Source organism: Dermacentor variabilis, chromosome 5, assembly GCF_050947875.1.
Source record: "Dermacentor variabilis isolate Ectoservices chromosome 5, ASM5094787v1, whole genome shotgun sequence".
NCBI classification, from domain to species: domain Eukaryota; kingdom Metazoa; phylum Arthropoda; class Arachnida; order Ixodida; family Ixodidae; genus Dermacentor; species Dermacentor variabilis.
In genome coordinates, this window is record NC_134572.1 from 124174547 (window position 1) to 124190576 (window position 16030).

Consider the following 16030-nt stretch of genomic DNA (forward strand, 5'->3'; position numbering starts at 1 on the left):
GCAGTGCCGACCGTAGTCTTGGTTCATCCATCTCGGTTATGCGTAGCTGTCCGGGCGCCCAAACTACACGACATCATCGGGACGGGGCTACCAGGGAGTTTCTCTTTCGCTCGTCTGTATCGCCGCTCAAGGTCCATTATGCATGGCACGGAACACAACACGAGATCCACGAGGCGTGTAAAGTGCAATACATCAACGTTGAAGTGTACGTGCAAGATATAAATAGGAAATATCGGTGTCTTTTTTTTCTTTTTCTTCAATTGAACGCAACGGTGACGCCTGCGCGATCGGTTATTTACATATTGGTTGCGTGGAGTTTGCACGCAGGGTGCTTCGTCCAGCATGTACCATCTTTTCTTTGTTTTAATTTTCTTTTTTTTTAGTGCAATGTCAGGATAACCCGTGGCACTGGAGAGGCAAGCCCCGTCCTAGCAGCGCCTTACAAAAATAGGATTAATATCGTAAGACCCATGAGGGAGCCGTATCAGGTATTAAGCTGATGAGAACAGATACCACACATTTGATCTTCGCCCTATAGGCCCTTTAAGGTTAAGCCTCGGTGAAACATGCCTTTAGCAGCCACTTAAAGAGGCATACAGTATATTTTCTTGGTTTCCTTAGTTAGCACTTGTTTGTGGCAAATAAATACCTTCCTAATTCTTGAATTTACTACAGATATACTTCAATACGATGTTCGTAGAGTCCCCCATTGATAGTACTTTCCTCCCTCACTCTCATCACCTTCTTCTGGTCCCTTAACCCCCTTTCCCTTTCGTGGGGTAGCCGTGCACTGGCCTATAAGTGCCACACGAGTAGCATGCTCCCTCACAGACCACGTCAATCGAACGTGCTCCAATGTCTAAACCTAGTAGTAGCTTTAGTGCGACAGTCTGTTTATCTCAGTGTTTGCCACAGAATTTCTGCTGGCAGTTATAGCTTGGCGTCTAGCCTTTAGAACACTTTGTGACAGCGCGACGAGCAATCTCAGGAAACCAAGTTATCAAGTGCAGCGGCCAGCTACCGATTGGCCGCGTCAGGTAATCATGTAATATTTACTATCTGCTGTCGCGCGTAAGTGGGAGTGCGCTAGTACAAAGAGCTACGATAATAATAATAATAATAATAATAATAATAATAATAATAATAATAATAATAATAATAATAATAATAATAATAATAATAATACCTCCTTTATTTCCATCACATCCTCCTTTGCAAGGCAAACAGTGATTGAACAAGAGATATATATGCATAGCAATGGACTACATGTCAAATATGCACGAAGAATAAACGAAAAATCACAAATTTCCTGAAAAACGCTGTTCAATTATTTAAGAGAGAATGAGTGACAAAATGTTGACGTTAAGCTCGTACGTCAGATATATAAATGTCAAGACTTGGTTTAAGAAACAAATTTAAAAGTGTTGGTAGTGTGTATGATATCTTTTGTGTAGAATAATTGGATCGCGGAGTGACCACCTCCCGCTGTTCCGTACACCTTGTGATCTAAGAATGCGTGCTCCTGGTGAGATTAGATAAGTCATGAAGAAACTTTAAATTCTCTTTTACCTCCTGTTTGTAAGCTTGACTTAACTTGTAATTATGAAGGTTAAACACGGGTATTATATTTGCTTTCGGAAATAAGTATGATGTGGTGGGCATTGTAAGGTAAGTTAAATAGTGCTCGCACAAATTTTTTCTGAAGTATATGTATCTTTTCTAGATTCGTACGTGATGTGGTATCCCACACGTGCAGACAGTAATGAAGTGTAGAAAAATATAGGCTGTTGTAAACAAGAACCTTGATTCTGTAAGGTAAAAGAGGTCTCAGTCGCACCGTCATGCCAACTACACGAGATAATTTGCCCAATATCAATTCTATGTGCATGTCCCGAAGCATATTTTGTGTGAAAATAACTCGAAGTATTTTAAATTTGTCTACAATTTCTATGTTTACATCGTCATAAACGAGGTTGGTTGAACAGATTATTTGCTTAGATTTGGGCCTAAAGATTGCTGCTTTTGTTTTGTTTATATTGATTTGTTGACAGTTTTGTTTTGACCATACATGAAGAATATTCAGAGCAGTGTTAGCTTTATTCTGAAGGCTACTAGAGTCAGGCGATGAAAAAAAAATATACTGGCACCGTCTGCGTACATTACGTATTTCGCATCTTTATAGATATTTACTAGGTCACATATATATATACAATAAACAGGAACAGGTCAAGAATACTACCCTGAGGAACGCCTCTGGTGATATGTTTCAAATTTGAGCGGCCATTGTTTATGTCAACAGATATATAGCGATTATCAAGATAAGATTTTATAAGGCTTACACAATGCCGTCGAATACCGTAGGTTTCAAGCTTATCAAGTAGAACAGAGTGAAGCATGCAATCAAACGCTTTAGTAAAATCAATATAAATACCAAGGACAATGGTCTTAATTTCAAATTGCGGTAAAATAAATTCCTTTCGATGGAGTAGTGCTAATTCCGTAGACCGTCGTTTCCTAAATTCAAACTGGGCTGGAGAAATTAGGTTGTGCTTGTCAAAAAACTTTGAACCCTTCATTAGTATTAGTTTTTCTAGCCCTTTCGGAAAACAGGTAATATAAAAATGTGTCTGGAATTTTTAGTATCATTAACGTCACCTTTCTTGAAAAATACCGACACTCCGGCTATTTGCATCCGTTTAGGAAAGATAGCGCTTGACAAAGACATATTAAAATGTAGGTAATGTATGGGGAAATGATATCAAGCACGTACTTGACAGGCCGAACCTGCGTGCCTTCTGCATCGCAACTTTAGCTGTTCTTTAGTGAAAGGAAAACTGATGCCACCTCATGCTTAATAAAGAAGTGAAGAAAGAGTGAAAATGAATTTCTGTTTGGCGTAAATTCACTAATATCAGGCGACGCACTACCACCAGAAAAGGTTACAAGGTAATCATTAAAAACATTTTCAAGATCACTTCCCGATACTTCGTTTCCACCAAGTAATTACACTTTATACAAACTACACCAAGTAGTTTGTATTCGCGGAGCTGACTTTCTACGATTTAAGACATCATTTAGCTTTTTCCATAAGATGTCAGGTTTGTTCAAACAACCTTCAAATTCTGCATGAAAATAGCACTTCCTGTGCAATCTTAGTTCCTTACTTAGCTTATTTATATATGGCTTGTATTCCTTTAATGTACTTAGATCCTTAGTCCTCATGAACTTGTGATAGAGCGCAGTTTTATAATGAATTCGTTTTAGCAATTCGGGGTTTATCCATGGCTTCCGTAATTTTTTACCGAGCCCGAGCTTTTTTTCGGGAAAATGGTTCTTATATATTCGAGAGGCTTCATCGATAAGCTTGCCATACGCCATTTGAACGTTATCTATATATTTCTAAAATTTGTTTAAGGTCGCACCGTAGAAGTTCGTCTCTGAAGCTATCTAGTCGTGTTTCAGTAATACTTTGACAAAGTATTACTCATGCTCATGCTTCCTGTTCGTTCTAAAGTTGTGTTTTCTTAATAAGAGAAATACTGGAAGGTGATCACTAAGATCGTGTGACATCACCCCGGCAGTAGCATTTTCAGTGTCAGAATTTGTAATGAGCAACTCCAACAGTGTTTCACTTTCGGTTGTAATCCTTTTTGACGTACGGATTAAATTTTTATAACCATTTGAAGCTAAAATATTTAACATAGCCTTTTGTGGTACAGAAGTGGTCACAATGTCGATATTAAAATCAGCAGCGGACACAAAGTAATTGCTATTTTCTGCAGTAATAGACAGCAGCCGTTCACAAAAAGAAAGGACTGAAGAAGATTTCCAATTGGAGGCACGTAGCAAGCAGCAAATATGTACTCATTCGCACGAACTGTTACTATTGCAAAATTTTCGCAACAAACACAAAGGTCGGGAAGCATTTCACAACTTACATGCTCTTTCAACAACAGCAAAACACCGCCGCCGCGGCGGTTTGTTCGGTTCACACAAAACGATTGATAATGTCTAAACTTAGGCACGTCACGACCATCTATGCACCAAGTTTCACGGGGCATTACAGCATGACACAAAAAATGAGGACCATTGATAAAGTCATCTATATCTGTTTCTTTGTTATAGAGCGAACGAACATTAAGGTGAAGACACTTCAATGAACCAGCATGTTGATTTTTTTTATTTTTGTGTAACAATACTGTAGGCCTTTGCACAGGCCAAAACAGGAAGTGGATCGTAAAAATACACATGAGCATGGGAAAAACTGGAAAAAAAAGAAAACAGAAAAATATAGAAAGCAAAAGAGAACTGCCATACAACAGTACTGGTATTCAACACAAGACACTTTCTTTGTTTCTCATGAATCAAGGAATAACAAAAGGTGCTCAAAACAATTGCATTATTAGTTGTATAACATTCTTGTAGTTATCGTGGATCTATAAAACACCCCTATTCAGCACATTGCAATATTTACATTTGAAATCATAAGGCAGTATGGAATAACATGTGCACTAGTGTCCAATCACTCAACCAACGCATTACCTTTAAACTACGCACTCAAATACTTTCATGAACAGCCAAAATATGGCTCCAATTTTGCGACAGAGCCATCCACAGAATCTGATTCTACAATTTCCTTTGGCAACGAATTCCAGATTTCGATTGCCCATGGGAAATATGAATATCTAAACGTGTCGCACTGTGCCGGATACTGCCTGATGTGTTTATTATGACAGGTTCTATTGGAGTGTCGGTATGGTGGCTGCACGTAATCTTGCTTATCTATACTAATGTTGTAATTACATAGCATAAAAATAAATTTCATGAGAGCCACACGACGCCGACAAACAAGGGTAGGCAACGCTGCCTGGCTTCTAAGAGCACTTACGCTTTCGTGTCGAGAATACTTATGGTATATAAATCGCAACGCTTTATTTTGAATACTTTCTAATTTCTGTGAGAGACCTTTCTGGTGCGGGTTCCACACTACGCTACCATACTCAAGAATTGGCCTTACTAAAGTTTTATGTGCTGTTAGTTTCACATAGGATGGTGCTGCAGTTAATTTTCTTCGCAAGAAACCGAGTGTTCGGAAGGCCTTCGTACATGTATTATCGATATGGGTATTCCATTTTAACGCGCTTGTAAAGGTTATGCCTAAATATTTTACTGTGTCAGTTTGTATTAAATCGTTGCCCATTAATGTATAATTGAACCTAAAGATCGACTTTCTATGAGTTATGGTCATATACTGTGTTTTCTTAAGATTAATTTCCATTCCCCACATGTCACACCAGCGGGCTATATTGCTTAGTGTAGTATTTAATCTAAGCTGGTCCTCGATCCCTTGCACGCTTGTATAAATTACCAAGTCAATGGCAAAGAGCCGCAATTTGACTCCATTTTCTGCACAATCAGCGATGTCGTTAACGTATATGAGAAATAATAATGGCCCCAATACGGACCCATGTGGTACCCCTGAATAAACTTCGAGTTGGTCCGAGTCATAATCATTTATGGTAACATATTGAGTTCGGTTTGACAGATAGGCTGCTATCCATTCTACTACATTGTGTTCAGTTCCGATAGTCTTTATTTTCTCGATTAGTTTACAGTGCACGACGCGATCATAAGCCTTCGAAAAATCAATAAATATAGCATCAGCTTGGAATTTGGAGTTAATTATTGATGTGAAGTCATTTGTTATTTCTAGTAATTGTGTTATAGTTGACAAGGCTTTTCTAAAACCGTGTTGCTTAGGACATAATACGTTATTTTCTTCTAAGCATATCATGAGGGCTTTATTTACTATGTGTTCCATTAATTTACAGCAGCAACTTGTTGGTGATATTGGTCTATATGTTTCCACGTGTAATTTATTGCCTTCTTTATGAATGGGGATTACTTTGGCACATAGCCAATCCTTGGGAAGAGAGGCTGTACTCAGCGATTCAGAAAATATAATCTGCAAAAAGGGAGACAGCTGCTGTGCGTATCGTTTCAAAGATATATTTGGTATATTATCGGGCCCCGGCGCCTTCTTGGTTTCTATTTCCAAAAGCAAGTTTAAAATGCCCTACTCTGTTATCACAACTCCGCCCATCCGGGTGTCAGCGGCTGTCACGGGCGCACTCGAGATTGGCCAGCGCGTGAAAACGGATTGGAAATAGGTGTTAAATGTATTTGCTGCAACGCGCGTGTCTTCTATGACCAAACCTGCCACTTCTATTTTACTGCTCACGCCTTCTGGCTTCGACAAGTAGCGCCAAAACTTTTGCGGTTGATTCCTTATTAAATTTGTTGACTTATTTGAAAAGAAATCGTCTTTTGCAGCTTTCATTTCTAATTTCAATTTGCATGTGAGCTCTATTATCTCCGCAGAATTTGTCCTTTTTCTCGGACGTCATTTTAGTTTTCGTTTGAGGTGAATTATGCTCCGCGTGATCCACGGTGTTTTCGATCCGCTCAGTTCTTTTGAATTTTGTAGGTATGAAATTATTATCGCAATGCATTATAGCCTCTTTTAGTTTTATCCAAAGGCCATTAACGCCTCCGCAGGATTCAGCTGAGAAACCATCCAAGGTTTCCTCTAATTAGTCAATAACACTCTCATCATTAGCTCGGCTATAGTCCTTGAAAGCTATTCGAGATGGTTTCGTCTTACACCCAGCGTTCATACGCAGAGTAAGAAATGTTAGAAACAGCATCTTATGATCTGAAATCCCTTCTTCAACGCGTATATGTGGTGTTATCGACTGCGATACTAAAGCAAGATCAAGTACTGAACAGGCATTTCCTTGGACACGCGTAGGTTCTTTAACAATCTGTGATAAAGAAAAACTAAACATTATGTCAAACAGGCGCTCACAGTTTTTTGCATCTCTGTTGCCGATAGTTAACTTATTCCAATCTATCCCAGCTAGATTAAAATCCTCAGTTAATAACAGCTTTTACGGTTATTAATTTTGCTGTGTAGGTAATCATGCACTTTCAAAAGGTATTCCTCAGGCGCTCCAGGGTGTCTGTAAATAGCACCTATTAACAATGACGTATTATCAAACCGAATTGTGCACCTAGCACTTTCATGGTTAGCTATTCCAGGCTCTTCTTGAAATGTTAAACTGCTTTTTATCATAATAGCTACGCCGCCTCCGCGGCCGTCACGATCTGTGCGTATCAATGAATATGAGGCAGGCACAATTTCAGTATCATGTATATGGGCATGTAGCCATGTTTCGGTAATTATTACAATATCTGGACTATACTGTACGATTATCTCTTCTAATTTATCAATTTTATTAATGACGCTTCGAGTATTATGGCACAATATCGAAAGCGGCGCAGAAATCCGCTGTGTCTTGTTACCTTGTCATTTCTTTCTGCGTTCTTTCGTGCTACCCTGTGCCGATGACGAGGTGTGGGAATCACTTAAGGTAGGTGCAACGTTTCTTGTTATTTCTACTCCGTTGCGTTTATCGGGATCCCACGTGTAAATACGTCCGTTTAGTCTTAATTTATCAAATGATAGTGAGGCTTTTGTACCGTTTGCCCGTTCAACTGCCGTTGAACGCCACAAGTTAGATCGGATGTCTCTTATTCTTATTTGAGACAAGATTATCTACCTCGTGCGGAAAGAAGGGACTATCACTAGCCATCTTTAAGCGGGAAAGATGAACCTCAGTATTCTGACAGGAGAGCAGGCTCAGGAAGGAAAGTCTCATCTGTGACGCACTACCATCACAGAGTCGCCCTCGGTCTTTCGCAGCAAGATCTTTCCATTCCTGTGCCACGCGAATTTGTACCCGTTCACTTTCTTCCAGTCTTTAGCCTCTCGAAGCAGTTGCCGGTTGTGACTGGTCATGTTTTTCTGAAAGAACACCTTGGATTTATTTTCCCTCAACTTTGAGTGGCTGTCCAGCCATTGGTTTCGAACAGATTGCCTGAGATACCTCACAATTATACCAGGAATGCGGCCGGCTTTGCAGGGAACGCGGTGAATGGCGGCGACACCGATTTCAGTAAGTACAGGGACATCAATCAATATGGTAAGAGAATTCACTTTCGCAAGCAAATTTTCATTGTCAGCAGCACTAGCACCGTGAATTTCTAGGTTCAACCTGCGATTTCTCCATTCCAGCTCATTTAGATCCACCTCTAACTTCTTTGTCGCATCGACACTAGCCTGAGAGCTCTGTTCAAGGCGTTCAAGCCTTTTCCGGATTTCTTTCGTGTCCCTCTCTTGCGCGGCCAATCGTGCCAACATGTCGTCATACTTATCAGACATTAGTTGTAATGATTTTGTGTCTCAAATGACTGGAACATGGTTCTCAAAGCGCGTTCTGAAACCCTCCTTAGTCACACAGTGGCCGTAAATGTAACAATTAATTAAGAACGTAACTTCCCCCCCCCCCTTTCGTCAAATTGCTTGAATGTCTTCTCTACTACGTCATTTCGCTCACAGTGAGTTCAACCTAAGGACGATTCCACGAGCGAATCAGTGACGTTATAGTTAAAAAAGCACACTGACCGCTTGCGGAAGAGATCCTCAAGACGGCCGTGAGAAACAATTAAATGACAACGCAGACGGAGCATGCCAGCGCAGACAAGTCTCTTTTCTGACAGGTCACTGCGCAGGGCTTCCGGTGGCGCTCATTACAGGTGCGAAATCTCCGCTAATATTGAGCACCTTGAAGAAATAGTCTGTTTACAGCTTTACCTTTTAAAAAATTTTTTGAGAAGTTTTGAGAATGTAAGAAAGTGAGAGTGTGGTTTAAACACTTAATTGATACAACTGCGTTCCGCACAAACGCATATTGAGTGGTTCAATAAATAAACAATAAATGTGCATATGTTCCCGGCATACAGATGCCTGAATGAAGCAAACTGCCAAACTGAGAGCTCATTGACGAACTGTATGAATATTTTCGAAATGAGAGCAGTTTCGGTTGTATCTGGCAGATGATCGTGTTATTTTCCGCACTGACATGGCCCTAGGCACGAGCGGTTGATTTGTGCAAAGCCCTCGCAACCAGGGGAACTATTCTGTAAGAGTCTGCCTAATGGACGTGTCGATTTCGTGTGCTGCTGAAGTTATGATTGGCTGGGCTCGGCTGTGCGTTCACAGCAGCCAGGCGCCACCGCCAATCAGAGATTCAACAGCAGACGAAAAAGACATGTCCACTAGGAAGACTCTTAATCCACATTTTTGGCTGAGTAACGCATTACAGTCCTTCAGCAGAGAAAGATACAGGGGTAGCTCAGGTAAATTGCTCCGCTTGAGTGTCTCTTATTGTAGTGTCCCTAGATGTAGTGTAGTGTTACCACACGCCCACCTAAGCAGTATATATCTTAGGACATACAGCTTCCAAGAGTGCTATATAACGGACCCACCTGAAAACACGAGGTGTTGCAGTCATGCGTGCGGAAATATGTTTTCTTCTGCATGTTCTCAAGAAGATGCGTCCCTCTCGTCGCGTATCTGCATGCCCGGTACACGCCAACATGGTTATTTAAGACGGGACGATTCTACTACGCTCGGTACCTCATGCAACGAGGTATGCAGCGTACGTCGAACACCTTCGTGTCGTACCCAAGCTACCTGTCGTGATATGATTAATGAAAATTGGGTCCCTCGGTTACCTTTCTTCTCATCCGACCTACCTTTGTATTTCAGCTCGTGCGCGGCATGCTGCGATATAGGAGGTTATGGCGCGTCGTTTTGCGACAGCTGCTGAACTCCTCGATCGCTAAGATCACTGAAAACAGTTGTACCTGGGCAGCTTCGGATCACGAAGTTGAACCTGTTGGGCGGCGCTTAGTGAAAAAAAGAATGCTTGTGCATGGCCTCGTGGCTTGCTTGACTAGCCACGCCGCATGCGATAGCCGTACCTACATTTCTCCCTCTTATTTCGGTGCTAATCTATGCGCAATCGGATTGTACTATTGTACTGGACTGTATACTGCTACTGTTACAGCGAAATTCTGATACACAAAGCGCTTGCAAAATGCTGTCAGATAATTTGGAATGTTTCCTTTTTCCTTCATTTTGTGCCGAAAGAAAATCACAAAACGATAAAAATGTTTTTTTAGTCCCATCCTTACATCTACAGCCCCATAATGTGCCATATAAGGCATCAATAAAGCTGTATTATGCGGATAACGCGGGATAATAGCCTTAGAATAATATTGAAGCCGGCTTAGTCTGGTGTGGTAAAGCTAAGTCGCTGCTTTTACACGGCCTCTCTAGCGCTGCATTCAAGAGCTCCCCTACCCGACGGGTGGATGATCACAGCAGCTGTGCGAGAAATGTCAGTCGTGACAGCTGCGTCGGCAACTCCCCTACGAGCTCAATTAAAAGAGAAAGTTGCACCGCCATTAGAAGCCACCGCTAGCCGCTTTCTCTTAAGTTCGTTATAAAGCACTGCCGACTCCTGTGTGGTTCCTCACGAAACGAAAGAACCTATTATAATTTATATATAAGAAGAGATATATCGAAAGCGAAAAGACACCCAAGTGAAAAAAAGGGATTATCCGTTGTCGTGTTAGCTAGTGGATGGATGGATGGAAACAACTTTATTCTGAATCCGGCAAATTTGATGACCCGGGCTCAGGTCTCCCATGAGGGGACTTCGAGGCCTTGCCTCGTCGCCGCCTCTCGGGCTTGCTAGACAGCCCACTCTTGTGTCTTGAGGTTGGAGCTGCGCAGAGCGGCGGCCCACTTCGACGCAAGAGCCTCCGGAGCTACTGCCATTGTAGCTGATGTAACCCGACACTCCCACAACATGTGTGACAGCGTCGCTCTAGTGTCCTGACATAATTTGCAAAGAGCATTCGGGTATTGCGCGGGGAAAATGTGCTGCAATCGCACTGGACTGGGGAATGTTTGTGTTTGCAATTGTCGCCAGATGACTGCCTGGCGACGTTTCAGCATGGGGTGAGGTGGGGGCAGCAACCGCCTGCCTAGCTGGTAGTGCTTGGTGATGTCATTGTACCTGACCAGGCGTTCTCGCGTGCTTTGAGCCAGCAGTTCCGAACTCGAAGAGGCGGTCCCCGATTCTGTGCGGCGGGTCAGTTCTCGCGCAGAGCGGTGTGCTACCTCGTTCAAGTTAATGAGGCCCTCATCGGTGGGGGTGGCGACGTGCGCTGGAAACCATATGATGGCGGTGTTATCGAAGTGCTGTCGACCAGCTTTCCTTAGAATCTGGAGAGCTTTGGAGGAAATGCACCCCCGCGCGTAGTTGCGAACTGCGGATTGTGAGTCGCTAAACACTACCTCGCAGAGGGGGTCGGTAAGCGCAAGCGCAATCGCTACCTCTTCTGCTGTTTCGGGGAATTCCGTTGCGACACTACACGCGTGCGTAAGCCTGGAGCTAACGTACTTACCATTTGTACTTACCATTTGTTTATTCCAGTGACGGGCAAACTGAGTGGACACCGAAGCACAAAGGAGAGCACGACGCAATGCAGAAATAACACAGTAATTTTCTGAACATCGAACTTTTCGTTTTTTAATTACTTGCTAGTACAGCTGGCACCCTGCGTGCTCGCAGTCGTTCAGGTTGCTTGCTTATAGTAAAGCGCGAGCCAGGAGTTTACTTGGAAGCGGCCACATGGTTAATTCATCGTGTTTACCGTCAGAAAGCAACGCAGGAGCTACGAAAGATGTGTTAGTCGGGGATTGCGGATTAAGTTCTTACGCTTTACGTTGTTTAACGTGGACCCAAAGCACGATACACGAGCATATTTTTTGAATTTGGTATTGGTCGGAATGCTGCCGTCGCAGTTGGGAGTCCAACCCGCGACCTCGTGCTCCACTGATTCATCGCGGCGGGTGCCAAGGTTTCGGCCCGCATTTCGACGGGGGGCGAAATGCGAAGACACTCGTGTACGTAGATTTAAGTGCACGTTAAAGAACCCCTGATAATTCTAAATTTAAGACTACGGAGTGCCTCATAATCAAATCGTGGCTAAATTTGGCACGTAAAACAGCATAATTTGCTTTTTTAACGTTTCTTTTTTATTTTTAAGGTTTCTGACGCAAGGTCGAAAGCAAGTCCTTGTGTCAAAATTTTGACTCCATGCTTGAGGCTTCCCTACTATATGAAACGAAGGTATATTGAAGGCATTTGGGCAAGTTGGTGCATTTTCGAATGCTGAGACTAATTTAATCACAAGAACCATATAGCACATATAGAGCTCACCTCGACTGGCGCTTACGGATTAAACTTCGCAAACTTTATACACTGCAAATATCGCCTATGCGAGAAGATCGTCGCAGTGACACATTCTTTAAGCGGGCCTTCTTTGTTTCTTCCTTTCTTTGTTCGCCCATTGTTCAACAGTTTTGTTTCGGACGTTCAGGGGGATTATTTCCCGGCGGGCACCTCAGACAGTTAAGGAATCATGATATGATATACATGTGAGTCTGTGGCAGACTTCGCGAATGTGGGTGGAAATACCGCGCAGCTTTCGCTCTGACGAATGGACAGCGTACCCTCCACTCCCGCTGTACATTAGGTATCGGCGGCAAATGCGTCATCTTTAGCGATGCAGATATTTCTGCATCCAATGGCGTTGATCCAATGGCATTGTGCGTGTGTGTGTGTGTACACTATGATGTCACTCACCGTGTTGGTTTTTATTTATTAATTTATTTATACACATACCTCACAGGCTCCGACTGCCGTATTGCGTGAGGGGTGTAAGAGAAACAACGTGTAGCGAAAACAGGAAACATAGCCAACAATAAATCAAACAATTGAAAAAAAAAAGAGAAAGGAAAAAGGCGCCGTCTACCATCAAGCAAACGAAGAACTACAACAACACTCTGGACAATCACAAACGCGCATGGTTCATCGAACTCCTGGCAAAGAACTGCAAAACACATGTATACCTATAAACTGCTTGCAAGAAGCGAGAATGACGACAGTTAAGTCACATGGTGCAAATGAAACAACGTGTATGCATGACTACGGAATCATCTTTTTTAATGTTTCTCTAAATTATTCCAGGTTATTAATTTCAACAATGTGACTTGGAAGATCGTTCCAAGCTGCTATTGCCAGAGATAATGCAGATTTGTTAAATACATTTGTGGGGCCAAACACACGTGTGGCGAGATGTGCGAAATGGGCGGGAAAGGGGTAATGTAGTTGCGTGAATACTGTGAGTGATATTGTGCAGCAAGCAAAGCAGAGCTATCATCCTTCTAGATTCAAGAGATGGGAGTGATAGTGAGTTCTTTATAACCGCCCTAGCGACAATCTGCTGCTTTGCACCCCCTTTGCGAATGCCTGGTTTACGTAAAAAGCTTCAATCTCAGGACATCAGCCCCTACAATGTCATCGAACGCACCTCCCCAGTCAACTACTGCATTAGACCTTTTGAAGCACCTGCTGACCGACGCTGCCGCGGGACAGAAATCATGCGCGTTTCTCGCCTCAATCCATTCCATCGGCGCTCTACGCTAGCTTAATTTGCGGCCAGGCTGGTCGCTTTAGTGTGAATTCGTGTGAGCATTTATATTATGCACGTCGCCTTCCTCATCTGTGCATAGCCATCGCCATCGCTTCGCATCTGCGTTGACGGCGCGCTAGCTCGTGCTTCTGGAATAAACGCGCCGAGTAAAACCGTTGCTCCTCCATATATATATATATATATATATATATGCAACTATGCAATGAGAAGTGCCAAAGGGAACGTTTGACGTTTGACGCGTCTATGTATGGGCTTAACCAACTGAGCCTCCCACTCGACGCGTTTTCAAATGTCCCGTAGGGGTCGCGTTATATTATACGAGCCCCATTTATGATGTATAAACCAGCGCCTCTACGCAAATGTGTAGTGGCGAAGCTCATTCCCGCTAACGTCATATCTGCTATTCATGTCTTAGCTAGGTGAGAGACGCCAGTACGTCTACTTGGCGAGAAACTGATGCCAAACCTGGAGAAAGAAGTAGAGAAGCTAGGTACCGGTGATACAGTGTACCTACGTGACTGTAATGCGATAGCATTATCAATATTGGCCAAGCACATGCCTTTCATCGCACTAGTAGCCTCCGTGATCGGCCTGCGTTACAAACCGCATTAAAACCATTGCGATGGCACGTATATCGTGCAGTGGTGCCGCAATCAGCCCGCCAAGTCAAAACCGTTCGATTGCGGAGTCTCTGGGATCGGCCCAGTTTACGATCCCATTGCCTCCGGGATTCGCCCCCTTTACTCGGCTCAGCCAGACGGCGAAACGCCGAACCCCCGGGGAGGTAGTCAGCACGAAATTAGCCCTAAAGCAGGAGGTGTACGTATCCATCCTTATGTAAGAAGCGGTAAGCTCAAACGGCTTCTCGAAAAGCGAGCCGAGCGGAGCAACCACCGCCTTCCCATTCGTACAACCCGCCACTTCACAGGAAAGACATCGCGTGGAGGAAGATAACGATCCTGCACGTATGGCACCACGCGATATTCTTGCTCACCGGCGTGGCTTGCGGCAAAGATACGACGTCTCCCACACATATTTGCAAGGGGAAAACGCAGTAGATCTCCGCAGGATTGGAACGGGGGTCTGCCCAAATTTATTAAGATTAAGCAAAATTTTCCCAACGACGTATGGGCGTGCCTGTCCGTGGTGTAGCGACTCGCCACCGTCCTTGTACCACATCTCATGAGGATGCCAAAATAGACCGCCAAGATTAAATGCCTGCTTAGCTATAGGTATAATCTAGCGCACTGGAGCAATGGGGGCACAACTCGCCAGCTCAGATCCGAAGGTGCAGAAAGCTCATTTGGGTCACGTTCGGCTGGCCGCAGAATCCAGTGGAGCCCTGGGCTTGGAGCCCCACCCATCAAGTTCGTAACCCCCTATCCCCTTTATCCAATTAAATAAAGTTAATCTCTCGCTTTCTCGAAAAGCGAAGACGCTCAACCGACGCGCGCGCCGGATTTTATACTCTCTAAGGAAAACTCTCGCCCGCAGGAGAAGGAAATCGCAATGCAGTCGAACGACGCGCGCTAGGTGCTTCCCATCCGAGCTTTCAGCGATCTCGCCGCCCCATTGCCGCGTTGGTTCGAGCATTGTTCTTGCCTTGCCCATACTCTGCGCACGTTTTTTCTATGACTCACGTCGTGGGAGCAGGGAGAATAATGACTATGACTATGACTATTTCAATGACTCACGTCGTGGTTCTGCAGTGGTGCAAACACGCGCGCACAGACATCTTCGCATGCGGTTGCGATTACTCAAGCGCCGGGAACACATATCGCATTCGGTGTTTTGAAGCGTCGGAAATGTCTTCAGTGTCCTAGCGGTAAGTTTGACGCTTCACTTGTCGCAGTTTTAGGCTGCGTAGAAAGAATGTTCGTGGCGGAAGCGAGCGGAAAGAACTTGCTCTGATGTCGTGCGGAATCATGAAAAACGAGGAAATCTTCGAGGCAACATCGTCTAATGCAACCAACCTCGCAATTACACCCCACCGTCCGCATACAGCCGGCGCTGAGATTTCCTTGTCGCGGCAAGGCCTCCATGCTGAGGCCAGGTACATCGATGACTTGGAAATCACAAAGCGAAATGACCACGCGGACGATAATAAAGACGAACACGGGACAAGCGATGTCTTACAACTGTTTATTATTGAAAAAGAAAACGACAGAAATATATAATTCCCATGTGTGCATAGACATGTAGATATAAGGAAAAGCAGGAAGCACAAATACAAGTAGAAATCAGTCATTCGATGTTTTTTGGGGATAGGGCGAAAGTCGGTTAGCTTGTGAAGCAGTTACTAACATCGAGGTAAACCTAGCCTTGAGGCTTTGTAACAGCGTCCATGCCCTCTGACTTTCTCGCTGGCGCCCCACCTTTCTCGACAACGCAAGCGTTCTGGCACCCGTGAAGCCGCACAGGTGAAGTGGCTCGAGCGACGAAGGTAGGTTATCACAGTGACTTAATACCGGCAGAACCTCAGCGCGTAGAACAGGACCTTACGGTGGAAAATTTCTGGAACGCGGTGGGTGTGGATGTGCGTGCCAGTGCCAGG

At 43.8% G+C, this 16030-nt stretch overlaps 1 non-coding gene across 1 annotated transcript; it reads right to left on the bottom strand.

Annotated features, from left to right (window-relative positions):
* Positions 1-357: 357 nt before the first annotated feature.
* On the bottom strand, positions 358-553 carry LOC142583774 (U2 spliceosomal RNA). The gene has a single exon (XR_012828651.1). It is a non-coding gene; the product is annotated as a U2 spliceosomal RNA (small nuclear RNA).
* Between the last annotated feature and the right edge of the window lie 15477 nt (positions 554-16030).